At 35.9% G+C, this 19,487-nt stretch overlaps 1 protein-coding gene across 2 annotated transcripts in view; it reads right to left on the reverse strand.

Moving 5' to 3' along the window:
* Positions 1-19,487, reverse strand: part of NFIA (nuclear factor I A) — a 312,833-nt gene that overhangs the window by 116,866 nt on the left and 176,480 nt on the right. The window lies entirely within an intron of this gene.

Here is a 19,487-nt window from a genome sequence, read left to right on the forward strand (position 1 = left end):
TAAATATGGTCCAAAATTATAGGAACTGACTGTGGAAGAGTAGCCGGTTTTATAGTCTGAGGCATTTTTAATAGACAAAACCCAAAAAACAAAAAAGCCCCCACAGGAAGCAAGGTGGTGATTTATATTAATGTTTAATTTTTACAGCATTTTTAAAAAAATCTGAAGCCAAAATTCATCATTTTAAGACTTCAAAGCCTATACAGGTGTAAGTTCTTGACTGTCAAAGTTACAATAGACTCCCTCCCAAAAATAATTACAACCTGGTTCTAAAGTTCCAACAGTCAGACTCTCCACCATGGTCTTGTGACTACATTTTGGCAACTTGGCAACTGGTCCGCACATATGGCCATTTGCACTGGTTATGTGACTTATGACGTCTTTGTCAAAACCATTTACTTCTGTTTTTTGGCAAAAATGCCCCATAGCAAACAATGGTTTTGATTAACAACTGCAGTGTTTGCTTTACAACCACTGCAAAAAAGGTTGTAAAAACAGGTCCAGCTTTACAACCATCACAACTTATGACTAACAGGCAGACACCATTATGATCATTACTCAAAGACTACTTTTGTATTATAAGTGAAGACCTGGGCTTTGTATTCCAATGATGTTCTAATATATAAAAAACATTTCTAATATTTTTATTTTTTAAAATTTATATTTCTGAAGATGATATTCTTAATATCCTCTCCCTTGGAGAGGATATTCATTAACATGCTAACTGCTTGCTATTAAAATATTACATTTTTCATATTTATATGAATTTCCTATGTCTCTATAACAATACAGAATAGGGTGTTTTAATTTAGATCCTTCTTAGTGAATTTTAGTCTGAAAAAGAAGCTAGGAAAACTAAATGGCGGTAATATTTTTTTCTTTCTCCTAGAAGCAGGGAAATCTGTTTTTTTTTTAAATGTAGCTAATAGCTAGTTTCCCCACCTTTTTTTTTTTTAAACTTAAAAGTAACCACAGAACATTTGAGCTTCATTCAGACCAATAAAGGATGTGGAAGGGAAGAGACCAATTTCCCGAATTAAACCTAACTACCAGCCTCTTGCTTTATCAAAGGGCAATTGGCTAAATAAAAAGATGACTTCTGGATAATGTAGAGAAGTGGCCCCCAACTTTTGGGCCTCAGGAACCGGTTCTGTGGAGAGAGGGTTTTCCATGAACTAGATGGGGCATGGTTTTGCATGCTGCCTGCATCCCACTGATGGGGCTTCACTTGCTTGCGCAGCCCGATTGCTGGCAGGCCATGGACCAGTACTGGTCCGCGGACCAGTGGTTGAAGATCCCTGGTGTAGGGTATGTGTATATTCAACCCACAATGTAAACTGGGATCAAGTGGGGGACAAAGGTATAAAGTCTCATGCTGATTATGATTCAGTTCCATCGTATTTGTTTTTTAAAAATAACAGAATATTTACTGATTTTATTGCATAGTTTTTATAGTCTCACCCCCCCCCCCCCAATAAGAATAATTTCGGCAGACTATGATACACTAAAATATTTAAAGACAACCATCATATACAAATGCTCCCTCAAGCTGAATGCCAATGTTTAACGTGGACTGAAGGGTTGGTGAAATAAAATTCTGTTCAATGATCTTCTAAGTGACACAAAGGTGCTTTACAATACATCCAGATTAATAGGAGCCAGGTAGCATACACACAGTACAGAATAACAGAGTTGGAAGGAAGCTTGGCAGTCTTCTAGTCCAACCCCCTCAAGAAGGAGAGCCCATACCATTTCAGACAAATGAGCTCATACCATTTATAGACAGACCTCCAGTAATGGAGCACCCACAACTTCTGAAAACAAGCTGTTCCATTGATTGTTCTCGCTGACATAAATTTCTTCTTAATTCTGAGTTGGATCTCTGTTTGTTAAGCTTCTATCTGTTACTTCCTGTCCTGCTCTCATGTGCTTTGGAAAATAGATTGATCCCATCCTCTGTTATAGCCCATAAAATACTGGAAGACTGCTATTATATCAGCCTTAGACTTTCTCTTTCTCATACCCAGTTCCTGCAACTGTTCATTGTACTGTTTAGCCTCTGCTCCTCTAATCTTTGTTACTCTTCTCTGGACTCTAAACAACCCCCTAATCTTTTGGCATTATGTTGATTATATTATTCTTATTAAATCTAAATAGGGGTATAAATATAATAAATTATTAGTAGTAATAATTTCAAAGTGTGGTTGAGGTTCAGTGTCTTTCCCTGTAATTTTAAACACAGGAAGAACATGAGCAGACCTTCCCCAAAAGTCACTAGACTGATTAAACTCCATCAAGGTGGAGTTTGATAAGTTATGACTTTTTCTGGATCATGAAGCTCTTCAGATAGCCACCCATGCCTCATGGTTCAATTATTGCAATATGCTTTTACAGGGCCCTGCCCTTGAAGATCACATGAAAGTTTCAACTGGCCCAGTTGTGGGCAATGATGGTTATACTTGGGCATGTCCATAGGACACCACTGCTTTTGACAGCTTGACAAGTTGCCAGCTTGTTTTGGTACAATTCAAAAGCTGATTATGACTTTATAAGCCCTGCATGAAATAGCACGCAGTTATTTGAGGGACCGCCTACATGCCATATGTCTGCCTGTTCAGTTTGAGTCAAAAGGACTGGTGCACTCTGGGTTCCATATTGATCAAATATTATCATCTATAAGAATTCAGGAAGTGTGTCTCCTGTTTCAGCACCCGCCCTCTAAAACTTGATGTTTCTTTTCTTTTCTTTTTTGAGATCAAGATAGTTCCCTTCTTGCTGGCATTCCAGAGTACCATAAAGACCTAGCTATTCTCCCAGACATAGGGTGGCTGGAGTTTCCCACTCAATGTGGTATGTTTGAGTTGTTGCCAGGTTTACCATCTCATTGTTTTTCTTGTTTTCTACTATGGTTTTTAGTTTTACGTCTCTTCTTATCATATATATTTTATTCTGTTGTATTATTGTGAGCTACGCAGACTCTCATTTTGGAATCAGGCAACATAAATAGAATGAATTACTAAACAAGTAATCCATTTTCCATATATTTAGTACACTGTTTATATATTTTAATGGTTTGTATGAGCCTGCTTACAATGGCATATTTTATCCTTCTCTGGAATAAGATATTTAAAAAGAAACTCTTAGTAGCTGGTTCAACATTCATCCTGTTTTGATACTTCATTTGGGCTCTAGTGATTGCCAAAAATCCTCTTTTCAAAAAAAAAAACAATTTTCAGGAAAGAGTAGCAGGATCATCAGTGACAATGCTCAGGGTTTATGTTTGTGATTGTGTCTGTATATAATACATAGCTTAAGAAACATTTCTCTGCTACATTTTCATTTTAAAAAATAATCACAATAACAAGTTCTCTGGATTCTGATATTTTCCACCATATAATGCATATTTATTAGAACAATCTAATGTCTGTGTTTATAGCAAGAGAAAGGATTTCCTTTTTTCATGTTAGAAAGGCAGAGATTTAAAATTTGACTTCTGATATCATATCATTGAAAACTTACCGGATACAGTACTCAGAAAGTTAAACAAGAACTTCATTGTCTCTCTTAAATAAGAATAGAATTATAACAGGAAATGTCTGCTTTTACATGGACAGAAGTCATACGAAGACTACATGTTATCTTTAGCATGTCATTCCGCCCTCCCTGTTTCTCTCAGCTGCTTTTGATCACACTGACCACAATATGCAGATGACACCCAGCTATATCTCTCAAATCTCAACTAGGTGAGATAACACCAGAAGAAGGAAATGAACTGGATGAGAGCCAGTGAACAGAAACTTAATCTTGACAATGTGAGAGCAGTGTAAGTAATTCCCAAGTACAGAAAGTGAGGAAACTGAAGGGATTGCATTTTCCAGGTGGAGTTTAAGGAATATTCCTATATTCAGCTTGTCACCAAAAAAACAGCTTCATCCTTTCCTAGACAGAACCGCATAGCACAATAATCCATTACTTTGCATTTTTCCTCTCTATTGCTTTTTAGAAGTTAATAGAGAACCTTCAGACAACCCAAGAAAGCATGGAAAATATTATGCTTATTTTCTATGAACTGTACTGGTTGTTTGTTGCTTTTGAACGTATTTTATTATTTTATTTTTGAATTAGAAGGCCAAAAATGCTTTGGTACCAGAATATTTATACTGGCATGTACTAATCTGATCTTTAAGATCCTTGAAAGGAGCCCTAATTGTGGTGCCATTACTGGGAGCAGTAATTCAAGGTAGTTGTATCCTTGCCTAGGCCTTTGACTTTTCTTGTTTAATATTTTGCTACCTATTTTTGCAGTATTTTTTTCAGGGTTCGGGGTTTTTTTTTTGGTCACACTATATTTTAATTATGTAGATGCTCTGTAGCAGTGCAGAGATCAGAATACCTAGCTAGGATGAAGAATTTTTTTTCCTTTAGTTTAAAACTAAGAGATGGAACTTCTCCTAGAGATGGATTAAAAGTTAACCAAGGGGACTTTTCTGCTATGTTATGGTCCTGAGTTAGACTGTTGACATGCACACATGCTTCCCATCTCATTTCCAAAGACTTGTTATTACAGGTTATTATAAAAGAAATGAAAGAATGGGTCTCAAGACTCCAAGGATGTAATTAATATCATAAATGTTATAAATAAGTCTCTTCCCTCAAGCCATCCTAAAAATCTATCAATGTGAGCCATCTTTAGCTGCACCTGCATTCTCTACCCTTTGCATGCATGTAAAAATGCAGTTTTAAAAGATGGATATATAATAACAGGTAAATAATAAAAGTAAAAAGACATTTCAGATGCAATTTTGATAAAATCACCACTTAGAGCTCTAGATAAAATTAAATGTAAAATTTAATTTTCAATCCTATACAGAAAGAAAGAAAAACAAGCAAAAGTACCATCTGGAAAAATTAAAGCCACTGGACATATACATAATAATTTAAGTTTAACATATTAATCTCTTTCAAATCAGTTTTAACCACTGGTCAAATAATGTTAAAAACACAAATAACTACAAAATAGCAGAGTTCACTTCACGTGATGTAATTAGGGTAAAAAAAGTTTGCATTTCATTAATTTCAATGAAAGAAAGTTAAACCCATGACTGGCCTGCAAAAAGGAATTTAAAAATGGATTGTGCCCAACGTAATTTACTACAGATGGAGCTAGAGGCATTATAGTGAAGAATAACAATTTGAGTTATAGCATATTTTTATACAGAAATCTAGTCCTAGCCAGATTTGATGGCTGCACTTTTAAAACATGTTAGAAGCTGAAATATTATGGAACAAGTTAGTCAACAGTTATATGTATTGTTTCATAGGAGTTGTGTTCAGAGATCACTGTAAGTGTACTAGCAGCAATATATTTGCAAAAAATTATTTTGAATCAAACATTTTCTATGATAAAAAGGAAAAGAGAAAATTAGAGATGTGTCAAGCATTTTATTTTTGATGAAGCATTTCAGATTTTCTGAAACTAAGAAGTCTTCAGACAGAATTTCTTGACTTTCATAGGCACAGTAATGTTATATCAAAATCCTTGAAATTTTATCCCTCTTTAAAAACCATAGAAAGTTACCTGAACATAAAGAGTCCCTTTTTTGGAAACAAATTTAATCATTATTTTGCTACAAATCATTTAGATACTGTAAACTTTATAAGTCTGCTTTTAAAGATAAAAAACCCTTTTACATGTGGAACAGAGAATACGCCCATAAAATGCTATCAAGCTTATAATGTTGGCAGTCCTATCTACCTTCTTAACTTTTAAATGATTGTTTGATCTTAATGGTTTATTTCTTATTGCTGTGGATCACCCTGAGAATATTGGTATTGGTGGAAGGTCGATAAATTGACTGAATATAAATACGTCAACCATTTCCTTTTCTCTGCAAATGGGGTATTGTTGGCTAATCGCACCATTCATACTTCCTGTTTGATCTACTTATAGTAGCCTTTTCAAAACCACCATCCTCCAGATGGATGAGACTATTATCCATAGCCATTGCAGATGGGTTGAGGACAGTTGCAGCACAAAGAGCTGAAAAGTTTGGAATCATGCTCTGCGAGATTTTGGATCCCATTGAAGTTAATCATTATATCCTTCTAATCTAAAGTGTTATCCCTCCACCAAGGTGCAAATCAATGAAGTCTGTGAGAGATTCCTTTGCTTATCATCTATTAATGTAGGCCAGATTTATTTATTACTTACTTACTTATTTTATTTATTTATTTATTTTTGCATTAGAGATATTCGTATATATTCCACTGTTTGGGTTAAGGTTCTTTATTGCTATCTTTAATGCCTAATTTTTTTCTTGTTCCCTCTACTGTATCTCATCAGCTCCTCGGTGGGGGGAGGAGAGGGAGTTTGACATAGTAGTAAAATCACAGCAATTCCAGACTCATTTTTGTGACAGGCTTTTTAATTCCCATACACTGGGAAAGAGATTATCTTTGATAATAGAAATGTAAATCAAAGCTTGCTGTTGTTTATTCCAGACAGACATTTGTGTGTTAAGTCTGTTTATCAGGCAACACTCTGTCTAAGCCAGGAAGCAGTCAGCCTTTGTGAGAAGATGTATGCAAATATACTTCCCAGGAGTCCCTGCAGCAAACCTTTGTGGCCTTACACCCCCCCCCCCCACCCCTCCTCCAGCCTCCCACTCCTCCTTACTTTACCGGGAAAACTGTGCTAAGCCAGCTCCTAAGCAAATGAGCAAAAACAACTAGCTAGACTGTGCGGATGAGTTTGAATGGAACCAAAACATGTGCACAGTCTGCTGCCCTTTATTCTGAGCAGACTTTGTGTATTACATCTGTTTAGCAAGCAATACTTTGTCTGAATTGTCTTGTAAAAAGGAGTTCCCAGAAACTCTGGAATAGCTTTTGTGCATGGGGAATCCTTATTGCAACCCATGATGTATGAATCGATACATGAGGACAATCATGAGCAGAATGCCATATACATACATATATATATATATCTGTAAAATTGGGCTCAGGGTTTACTTATTTCATTTTAGCATTAAATGCATTGGCCCTGGGTTATTGGTTTGTGTGTTTGTGTGTGTGTGTGTCTGTGTGTATAGAGGAAAGATTTGTTCCCATCTTTTAATACACTTCAATGTTTACTTTAAAAAGTTATTTTCCCTTGCTTTATTACAAGGGAAAAGTGCAGCAGCGGCATTAATTCATGATTTAATTAAAGCTGTCATAAAATGCTTTATCTTGAATATAATAGTCTAAAATCCCATTTAACTGTTTCCCCCCCCCCTTTTTTTTTAAAAATTCAATTGGGTAAAAATCTGTTACCCAAAGGAATTAAAGCCCAGGTTTTCAATCCTCACCCACCCCCCCTCCCTTCCCATTAGACAAAATAAACACTTCAGGACTTCACTTGTTTGTATTCTCCTCAGTGGTGTTGTATGCATCAGCAACTAAAAACAAAGAAACTTTTGGCCGCTCAGACAAAATGCAGAAGCTCCCCAAACAACAAAGCAAGAGGGGGTTTGGGAAGCATTCAAAAAGTCTGACAGTCCATTCAATATATGGATGATGGCCATAATGCATCCAGGGTCCCCTTGCTAATTAAATATGCATTGGCACAGTTTTGATCGATGCAAGCCATGGATCAGATGACACACCTGCAAAATTGTGAGCCTAGTGCTCCCAGGGAAAGAGAGAGAGGGGGGAAAAAAGAAGAAGAAGAAGAAGAGAGGGGGGAGGCAAATACAGCCTGTCTCCTTATCTTTGTTTTCAAAGGCTCTCAATTTCTGTGCTTAGATATCTAATTTAATTCTCTCACCCCTCGGCAAACTGGATTAGGAAAGTCAATACTGCCTTTGTGCAGCGACAGGAACACACAGCTTTCTTTTTATTCAATTTGGCCGTGACCTTTAGACAAAGATAATGACAACTGTCTAAAAGAAAGGTACAGCTTCAAGGAAGGAGCTCTTGAAGGGGGCCTCCTTTCAGTCTCCTGCAGTTCCACTGCTCTGAATTTGCCGACATGATAGGACTCAAAATCCAAATATTCTCCCGGCAATAAACCAGCATTAAGCTTTTGCCATGCAGAGCTGAATGGAGTCAGAGTATTGACGGTACTTTTCATTTAGCACCCACTGTCCAGACTGGAAGTCGTTTTTTTCGAGCTGCGTGTCAAAAAGAAACTAACAATCATTCCAACAGAATATTGTTTGGTTGTTTCAAATCCAAAGGGAAGACAGCTGATATACTTATATAAGTAAAAATAAAGCGGATTCTATAATAAGGTAGGTGGGGCTTGGTTTTATGCAGAAAAGGGACTTTTGCGCTTCATCAATGGACGGATTCTAATACATCAATGAAGGTTCTGCGAAAAGATTCCTCTACAAGTTACTCTTTTGCTGTAATGATTGTAAACCATGGCAGAAGAGTCACAATTATATTTGTCACCAAAGACTGTACCCTAACTGGATTCAGTAACATGGTGCATTTTCCTTTGCAAAATCATAATTATTTCCCCACCTCCACCACTATTTTAGTAGCAAATACTAAATACTAGAAACCGTTTTAGACTTTTTTTCTCATTGGTAAAAAACGTTTCACAGTTAATTATTCCTCAACTATGCCATACATATAATGCTAGGGAGAAAGGAAATAAACTGATTATTAATTTCTAAGCATTCCCCAAATAAAATCCAAACATAATATTTAAATGCCACAACAAAACATATGGGTAAACATTGCTGATTTCCATTATACATTCTCATTTTATTATTAATTACATTATATTACTCCTTCTTTCAGGTTATTTTCAGTGAATTTCATAAAAATAATTCAAATTATTAGTTATTTCCTTACAACTGATTTACATTATTCATGTCTATGAATTTAATACAATTTGAATTTGTTGGATCATTAAAAAATTTAGAGAGCTTCCAATTGGCTCTATATGGCTTTCTAGACATATGCAGAGCTCTGTTATTTAAATTAATTGCCGTACAATAGTTTTAAATTACTTCACACTGTACTAATCTCAAATGTTTTGAAATAGCTGAACAATTCAGCTATTTAGAAGTTATCTGGGTATCTGCACTACAAGCAGTTTAAAACACTGACTGGAATTATAACATTGCCAAGAAGCTGATGATGAATTATGGCACCCCAAAATTAAGAATAAATCTAGATCCCCCCCAATTTGACTTTTAAAATTTAAGTTTATTTTCATATAATTTGAAAACAATTACAAAGAGTCATACTGCTAAAAATAATTATTTTTCAGGATTGAATCACTTAAAGATTTTTTTTAAATGTCTATTAAAAAAACAATCACTTGATAGGTTATATTCCAAAATTCAAGATAGGAAAATCATTGTAGGGATAATAAGCAGAAGAAGGAATATTAGGTTCATAGACTTGAGTTTAAAAAAAATAATAAAAGCAGGATGTAAATAAATAAATAAAAATACTACGTTGGCCAATCTCTTGTATATTTCCAGATTTCTAGAAGAAGTAACCTATATTTCAACCACAACGCTCAACAATGTCAGAACTCAATAGAGATGAATTTCAAAACATCAGAAAACGTATATATAGATATAAGCATCATTCCAATTTGTTCTTGAAATACATTCAAAACATTCAAATACAGCTGGTTTTCTATCACTGGGCACTCCCTTTTGATTACGGGTTCTGGGAATATTTTTAATTGATTCCAAAATATAAAAAAGTTTGGAAACTCCTTCTCTAAGCAATTTTTAGTTCTCCACCGGAAGAATGAGATGTACTAAAATATCAGGACGGGGTGAGGACTGAATAAACTAAAAAATAAATAAAACAAAACATCAGACATAAACGTTCTATTAAAAACCAATAATTAATGCAGTATTCACAATGTACCCACCACTGAAAAACAGCCTTTGAGTTTGAAACTATTTTGCAGTAATGCTTCTACATTTCTCTCAGGATACTTTAAAGGATTAGAGGACAGTTGTCCTCCTCTAGTCAAGTGTAAGATCTAAAGTGTCTAAAATGAAGACTTTTAAAGAAGTCTGAAACCCAAACTTCCTTTGAATTTAAATAATTTCTGAGGTCCAGAAGAGAGAGGCATTCAAGATTCAATAATGTCATTTGTTGTTGTTTTTTTTGTAGGTAGAATATGCTCAAATGTTGTCAATCTAAATATAATGGTTATGGTTAGAACTAAGGCATTAATCGTGTTTCATCCATTTCTCATTGGATGGAAACTAATCAAGGAGAGAAGCAACCTGGAATTAAAAAGAAACTTCCTAACAGTGAGGACAATTAACCAGTGGAACAGCTTGCCTTCAGAAGATGTAGGGGCTTTATTACTTGAAAATTTTAAGGATAGACTAGACAGCCACCTATCTGGAATGGTATAGGGCTGTATGGCGAACCTATGGCACGCGTGCCACAGGTGGCATGTGGAGCCATATTGGTGGGCACGCGAGCGTTGCTCTAGGTCAGCTCCAGTGTGTATGCGTACGCCGGCCAGCTGATTTTCAGGCCTTCCGGCCCCACAAGAAGTTGGCAAATGGGCTGTTTCTGGGCTCTGGAGGGCCTCTGAGGGGTTGGGGAAGGCCATTTTTGCCCTCCCCAGGCTCCAGAGGCTTTCTAGGCGAAAAACAGATCTACCGGGCCCACCGTGCCATCACGTGTCAAAAGCGTGGGGAGTGTAGGGGGGTTGTGTGCACATGCGTGGGGGGGCCGGGGCACATTGAATTATGGGTATGGGCACGCATGTGCACAACCCCCCCGCTCCCCGTACTTTTGGCACACGATGGCAAAAAGGTTAGCCATCCCTGGTATAGGGTCTCCTGTTTGAGCATGGGGTTCGACTAGAAGACCTCCAAGGTCCCTTCCAGCTCTATTCTGATTCAAATCAAGAGACAATGTCAGACATCACTTAAAAAAATAAGAGACCACTCCAAGACTTCCAGAGTGCCTTTAAAAATATTGTTGCTCACTCAACTAAGTCATCTTGCACGAAGTCAAAGATATGAAACATGAAAAAAGGATGCCAAGCTAATCACATAATGGGATGAAAACATGTACAGTCCAGAAATATAAAAAGTACAACACTGGTATATTCTTTTATTGTAAGAACACTGGCATATTCTTTTATTATAAATTATTATAAAGTGGGCAATTCTGAGAACATACCATCAAAATTTGGTCAAATGCCTATTTTTCAGCACTGATCCCCTTTGGAAAAGAAAAGGGGATGGCTTAAGGAGGGCAATGATAAATATTTGCCCCCTGTTCTTCTTCCTCCCTTTGTATTTACCACTAAAAAGGCCAAAAATAAAACAGAAATAGTCAAAAACACAACACAAAAAGAAAAAAAAGAATAGACAAAAAAGAATAGAAATATTACGGCATCTGCAAGGTCAAACAACGAGATCCTTATTTTTAAACACTTCAAAATCATCAAAAGCAGGGGCAGGTTCCAAATCCCGTCGCTACCGGTTCGCTCGTGTGTGCACGCAGTCGGTTCGCCCAATCCAGTGTGAACCAGTAGCAACCCAGCACTGATCAAAAGTTGAAAGTTCAAGGATCTTCAACTGAAGGGAGTTGAGTCCAATCAGAATGAAGTGCTGAATAGCAATAGTGCTTAGGCTTATATACCACTTCACAGTGCTTTACAGCTCTCTCTAAGCAGTTAACAGAGTCAGTATATTGCCCCCAACAATCTGGTCCTCATTTTACCAACCTTGGAAGGATGGACGGCTGAGTCAACCTTGAGCCGGTGAGAATCGAACTGCCGAAAGCCAGCAGTCAGCAGAAGTAACCTGCAGAACTGCATTCTAACCACTGCGCCAACACGGCCATGGAGTACTTGCAAGGTCCAAGCTTTTCAATTGTCAGTTTTTGTATTTTGTGCAGAATTCCCCTTTGTCTGATTTGTAAACTGAATAAGATGGCATTCATGAAATTAGTAGATAAAATTTATGCTACAAAAACGTTATTAACTCTTGATTAGAAAGAAAACAAGATGGCTATTGCAGACAGGAAAATAGTTCTTTCACAATTCAATTTTCTTCTTAGCATTGGCTATTCCAATTTATGGAATCTAGAAGTAAAATGAATGATTTTGGAGTAAAAATGTAGATACCAGTCTTCATATGTAAGATCCTAAATATTATAGTTTAAATCTCAAATATGATCATTTCTTTTTATTACTAAGATGCTGATAACATTCCTAATAATAATTTACTCCAAACTAATAATCCATACCATCTGACACATACCGTATATGTTGTTTTAAATACCATTAATTTTGCACACCCTGATCTTTAAAAGTAACAAATTTTGCTAAAGAGCCATTTTAAGGGATGGAATGAGAATCAGATGATTCACAAAAGTTTCATGTTCCTAATAGCTCAATATTTCCATTAATGTGTTTTGGTTATTAACTTTGAGAGCTTTATTTAATTTAAGTTCACTACCATATGATTATGGGGTTTGTCATTCAATGCTTTACATGATGCTGATATTTGTACTGCAATTTGATATTGCATTGCATCTAAAGTGAATATAGATCTGCATAATAATTTATCTAGAATTCATCCAGTAGCTTGGTAATTTGCCTTATTTTCCTTGCTACATCTGGAAGAATATAATGCTTCTTCCCCCTCCACCCAAAAAAGCATGTTGCAGTTACAGTAATGGTTTTATGGCTCTATATGGATGCAAGGAATGGTGCTAAATTGAGTCAAACAGTTATTAACATCAGTATAGATTTGTAATGTACAATTATCTTAGTCCTGCTTCTTGAAATAGTTTTGATAGAGGAGTTCCCTGAACTATACAGCTGCACTTGTTAATGCTAATGAAATCACTGAGATTTGAATTAAACAATATATTCTCTGAAATAATATGGCACACTAAGCAATTCATACCTTATAAAAACAAAAAAATATAAAACACATACTATACAAACATGCTGATTTGCTAAATTTGTTCTGAGTTCCTAATTACATAGTTTGTGCTACAGTCAGGTAATATATGAGCATACAAATATAAATAAGTTACATAGACCTATACTGTTGTCTTTTTTAAAAAATGAATGTTTAATGAAATTATACTCTATTTTATAAAAGAATTAAAGGTATGTTTATTTTATCAATCACATTATGTTCAATGGGACTTACATTCAGAGGTATGTGAATACAGTACTGTATAGAATAAACTATTTTTTTACTGTACTTGTACAAGAGCTTTGGATACTACATACTTGTATTTAGATACATCTTATTCCATTATCTGCAGTGATTAATATAGTAGAACATTATTAAAGGATAATTAAATAATACTATTTGATCCATTTGATTAAAATGACAAATATATTCTTTAGCAATCCTTTTTAAGCTATATCTTTATCCATTCATTACATTATTTCATATTCGCCAGAAAGTATAGCAAGAACCACAATAAGGCTTTTTTTACCTCATATTTACAGACTTAATTTGTCAAATTAGGAACATTTTATTTGGGGGGGAGGGGTAACTCCACATTTCCTATTTATTTAATCTCTAAAAACAGTATCTAAAAATTAAAATTTAAAAAAGAAGCAAGGGTGAATAAACCCTGTTAAAAATTAATTTAGAAGGCCTAAAAATAATTGAAATATTAAAAAATTAAAACTACATATTTTCATCCTAGGCGGCTCCTGGATTCTTTTCTTGAGCAAACTGTATAAAAGTTATGTTATACAATTACAAATGTTAATAACAACAATTGTCCATTATTTCCAAGCTGTTTTCAAATGTCTATTATGCCTAAGTAAACGGGTAGCCGTAAGATTCATTGGGCTACAATTTGTAGGTAAGCACACCAATATATATGAAAGGTACCAGGCTAGAGAAGGATGCATTAAATTGCATCAGTTATTCATGTACCATATGTTTTGAATAATTATAATTAGTAAAATTACCAAAGCCAATTCCAATCATCTGTACATTAAATAAATTTACCTTTACTTAAAATGCCTTCCAAGCTTTTGGTCTTTAATCAGATAAGAAATTGAACTTAGGTTCATACAAATTCAGGTAGTCCTTGATTTATGACCACACCTGGGACCAGAATGCTATGAAAGATGCTACCATCCAGTGCTATGCGAGACTGTTGTTAAATAAATCATACCTGATTTCTATATCCTGTGTGTGTTCAAAATTTGTCAATTCAGTGCTACTGAATATTGAAGTTTAATGGAAAATAAAGGTAATGACCATATAAATTGTTAAGAACCAATGAACAATTGGAAAGAAAACAAATAATTTGAAGGATTCTTGGCTGAATATATATAATAAAATTAAAACAGAAGTGTGATAATGGTTCAGCTCTCATTTTTTGTTAAATCAGAATGTTTTTGGATAGTGCATCCATGCAGACAATATTTACAAATAATATACCGGTATGTAATTATAATTGATAAACCTTTATGAAGACACTTTAGTCCACTTTGTTCTCTTCGAAAATATGGTTTTAGTAACAATTTAGTGAAATATTGATAACCAATTATATATAGACTTAAATATCTCTGAAAATTTAGTGTAACTGTGCTATAAGTAAACACAATAAATTCAATGTTGTTGTATTACAAATATAATGTCCATCTATCAATAATGATGATTCTGAATGTTATTAGCAAACTGTAGTGATAATAGATAATTTTTAAATGAAATACTTCCATAGACTGAGTATTTTAAAAGAGGTTGTCATACATTTCAATTGCCCAATAGCTATCCAGATCAAAACACCAAATTTATTCTGAAATCTGACTGAATGTGTATTTCATAGATGTCGATATTTATAGTTCTCTGTGAGTAAGGAAATCAAGAAGTAGGCAGATTAGATATGTATCAGTCAATATTCCACATAATTATGTGATGTAAAAAACACTACAATAATAAGCATTAATATTTTTTTAAAAAATGAATTATCAACATAAGTTTCTTGAGTATATTTATCATAAACCAATTTGATCACCATGGTTCAAACACTGCAGCTCAATAAACACAGTAAAATTGCTTTTAAAAGGATCATATAAACAATAAATTTATATAGACCAAAAGAGACTGGAGGCTGTCATCATAAAACGGATCGTTATGCTTGTCTGACATCATTCAATTCTGTGTGCCCAATTTTGAGCCCTGGAATAACAAATCAAGAAAAATTTATATAAGTAGTCCTTGGAACTTACAAATCTATATACAGTGGTTTTGGGAAGCTCTGGTTTGGGGTGCCAAGTATCTATATTTTAAGTAATTGTCTATTTCTGCTTCCACTTTGATTGCCATATACATAGATAAGCCACAGAGCAAGCACAGACAGCATACCTAATTGAAATCTACAATCGGGGAAGCCTCAGTTGAAATCTGTATTAAACCATTAATTTGTAAGCAATATAAAAATGTATCTCAGAATAATACCACAGAAATAACAAACATGGTGAATTGGAATGATAGTGCACTTCTGATAGGACTTTTACTTATAACCACCTGGATACCTGTAGAAGGATCACAAAATGGTGAAACCTATCCTATATTTAATTTAGAATATTACCTGAAACATACTGCCACTGAACACAGGACTGTATTTCTAGATTCTAACAATCTAGAAAATGCTATTTTCTATGACGTTTTGTATTTAAATGATGTGTATTTTTTTAAAAAAAAAACATGAAGAGCCTTGGAAATATCCCACAGAAAATTTAGAACGATCTTTGACTAAAATATATTTTGTTTTGGGGAGACCACCTTTTTTAATGCTCTTTTCAATGTTGTTTGTCCTTGTTATGATTGCAGAGTTCTGAACTTTATGCTTTGGAGTAACCATTTTACAGATTCTACAGGAACTCTCCCCTCCCCAGGCTCTCCAAATGATAATTTCAGAACCTTTTTTTTAATTGTAAAGATTTAAGGCTTAAGGGATGAGAGCAGTTACTGCCTAGAAGCCCTCAATTTTTATATTCCTGCCTGTAAAACCTGAAAAACAGGCTGAACAATTTCTGACATCCTATCGCCAAATAACTTCAAGAAGCTGAAGTAGGGGTTCCAACTCCTCAAACACTGCTGATCTTCTTATCAAGTCCAATGTTTATCACAATGGAATGATTTATTTATTTTGTTAATTATACACTAATTATTTACTGCATGAAGACTTTGGATGGTTTACAGCAAGAAAAAAAATATCAGTATAATTAAACAATCCCTATATAGTTATCCAGCGTTTTAAAAATAGAATAAACACGATTTATGGAAACTCCAACCAATAAGGCAGCATGTCCTATATGTCTCACAGAATGGCCTTTAGCTCCTTTTTGTCTCACAGTATGGCCTTTAGCACCTTTTGAAAAGGTGGCAAACTGAGAGTCCTACATACATCAGGAGTATGCTACTCTATAGTGTAGTATAGTGTAGTATAGTAAGGATCATTTCCTAGACCCCACCCTTTACTTTCATGTAGGAGGGGAGAACCTTGGCATCGCCTCTCAGATGAAACAGAAATGATAGGCAGTAGTTCTGTAAGTCCTATAAGTATACTCATTAGTACAAAATATAGCATAACATATGCACAGGGGTGGGCTTCAAAAATTTCAGCAAGGGGTTCTCTGCCCAGTTGCTGGGTGGGCGTGACCATGATGGGCGTGCCCTAGTTGGCCTCCTGCATCACGGTGGGGAGGGGGGGATTTTTGCCACTGAGGTTTTCTTTGAAGTTCCGGGAGGGTGAAAATGACCTCCCCAGGCTCCGAAGGCCTCTGGAGGCCAGAAACGGGCCTGTTTCCGGCCTTCCCGAACTTCCGGTAGGCCGTTTTTCACCCTCTCCGAGCCTCCACGTGTGCCCTGCACTTACCTGCATCCAAAACGGACCGTGTGGGGACTCCTGGGAGGGGCCAGCCAGGAGTGGGATTTGGGGGTACTCCGAACTGCACAGAATCTTAGCTAGACGTTCTCCCGAACCCCTCCAAACCCCCAGCAGCCCACCCCTGCATATGCAGCATGTAATATTCCAAGGTCATTTTGGATAGTGAGACGGGTGGCACATACTGTACATTTAATAAATAAATAAATAGGTTCAGATATTCTGAAATAGATTTATTTGTAACTGGTTTTTATTAAATGTTTATGGCAAGGATCTTTGCGTAAGTTAAGGAATACTGTTACTTTCAGTTAAAAAATCAGCAATGAATTGCTTTCCTTTGCAGGAGGAAAGTATGATGGCCTCTGAGAAATAGAATGACAGGAATGTCTACAATATTTGTTGAAACCCAACTGTCATAATTCAAGCTACTCAAAAAAATTTCCCAAACAATTCAATAGTACTTATCATTTGTTAAGTATGCAATTTTGAAATTAAAAAAAAGTTTTCTGTTCATATACCAAACCTTGAGAAAGTTTCACTTCTCAGACATAAAGAAGAAATTTATATGAAAGGTCCCCCCGCCCCCCGAAACTTATACTGCATTTTATTTATTTCAGCTATACTGTACATACAAAATATATTATACCTCTAATGAATCAAATGTGGCACAGCTCATTCCATTTTATTGCTTCTTGTATTAAAACAAATCCGGTATGAAACTGCATGTACTGAATTCAGATACTGTTGCGATATTTTGTAATTTTTGGAGTTTTCTACCGAAGGAATTTCTGGACAGTGGAGAGAAGCATTTGAAATCCCTTGGAAGCTTTGACTGAACCTTTGCTAACAATAGAATGCATAAGATTCAGACCATATTGCTGACATAGCGACATCACTGCTTAAAAAAAAACTGTGGGAAATGTCAGATTTAGAGTCCTATGGGCGATGGGTGGAAGATTGGTTTCCCCCTCTTCAACAAGGCTCTGTCAAAACTGAACTTCTAGAAAGTTTTTGGCTATATCCCAGCAAAGCAGAAGGAAGCTGTATTCCATACTTCCCCAGGGGCCCAATGAAAATATACAGCCTCCGGGTTTCCCCCCCCTCCCCAATTTAGTTTTTCAGATGGTTGAACCAATGGGGAGAAAAAAGATCCTGGCTGCTAGGACATCACATGTTTAGGGTCACTGCTGCTCAGGGGTTCTCCTGACAGTTGTTGATATAATAAGCACCACATAAACTTTAATTACAATTCACGGTGTGCAAACTCTGCAATCTGTTTTTTAAGCTCATTATTTTTAAACAATAGTCTTTACTATTGTTAGCTCAAGAAAAAACAAGCTCAAGAACGTAATCATATAAATTCCCTTCTCAACCCTATGAGTGGTACATGCATTCTTTGATTCTCAGTTCTCTATCAGAGTCCTGGGAATTTGCGGGTTCTGCATATACCCTGTTTCCCCCAAAATAAGACATCCCCTGATAATAAGCCCAATCGGGCTTTTGAGCACATGCGCTAAAATAAGCTCCCCCCCAAAATAAGCCCTCCCCGAAAATATTTAAATGCAGAGCTGAAAATCAGGTAAGACGGCAAGAGGAGCTCCATCTTGCTCCACGTGCCCCAAAATAATAAGACCTCCTCGAAAATAAGGCCAAGCGCTTATTTTGGGGTTCAAAAAAAATATAAGACAGGGTCTTATTTTCGGGGAAACATGGTAGTATGTTAGCTGTTTCTAGCACCACACTCTTCTGGACAAAGAGCTCTGACGTTGTTTCTGGGAACTGTACATAAGACAATAAGCTCCCTCCCAAATTTGCTCTGAGTGCTCTTACCACCACTGCGACCATCTTGGCCCTTACTACACAATAACTGGATATTGGAAGGGATCTGGAAGGGATCCAGTCCAACCTCCTGCTCAAGCAGGAGACCCTGTACAATTTCAGATAAGTGGTTGTCCAATCTGTTCTTAAAGTGATGGACACTCACAACTTCTGAAGGCAAGGAAATTTCTTATTTCTAGGTTGGTTCTTTCCTTGATTAGTTTCCATCCATTGCTTCTTGTTCTGCCTTTAGGTGCTTTGAAGAATATAGGTTGACACCTCCCCTCCCTTCTTTGTGGCAGTCAACATTGTTATCATGTCACTCCTAGTCCTTCTTTTCATTAAACTATATATACCCAATTCCTGAAACCATTCTTCATGTTTTAGCCTCCAGCCCCCTAATCATCTTTGTTACTCCTGTCTGTATTGTTTCCAGAGTTTCAACACCATTTTTATATGGTGGCAACCAAACTGGACATAATATTCCTTGTGTGGCCTTACCAAGACATTAAAAAGTGGTACTAACACTTCATGTGATCCTGAACGTCTGAAAATGTTCTGAAACCAGTTATTGGTGACATGTCACTGACATCTCTTATAGATTAAAATATGGACAAAATATTCTTCTTTTCCTCACTACTGTTAATTTTGTTTCCTTCATATGGATGTTATTTGAATGTTTACATGTTCTCTTCTTTGCAAGTAGCAGCAGAAGTAAGTATACTAAAATTCTTCCTCTACTACCACATGTTTCTGGAAGATGTGGCTCATTTCAAAGAACTGCAGATTCGCTCCCTGGG

The sequence above is a fragment of the Pituophis catenifer genome, unplaced genomic scaffold, assembly GCF_029215685.1.
Source record: "Pituophis catenifer annectens isolate HBS135680 unplaced genomic scaffold, rPitCat1.0.hap2 SCAF_3, whole genome shotgun sequence".
Classification (NCBI taxonomy): Eukaryota; Metazoa; Chordata; class Lepidosauria; order Squamata; family Colubridae; genus Pituophis; species Pituophis catenifer.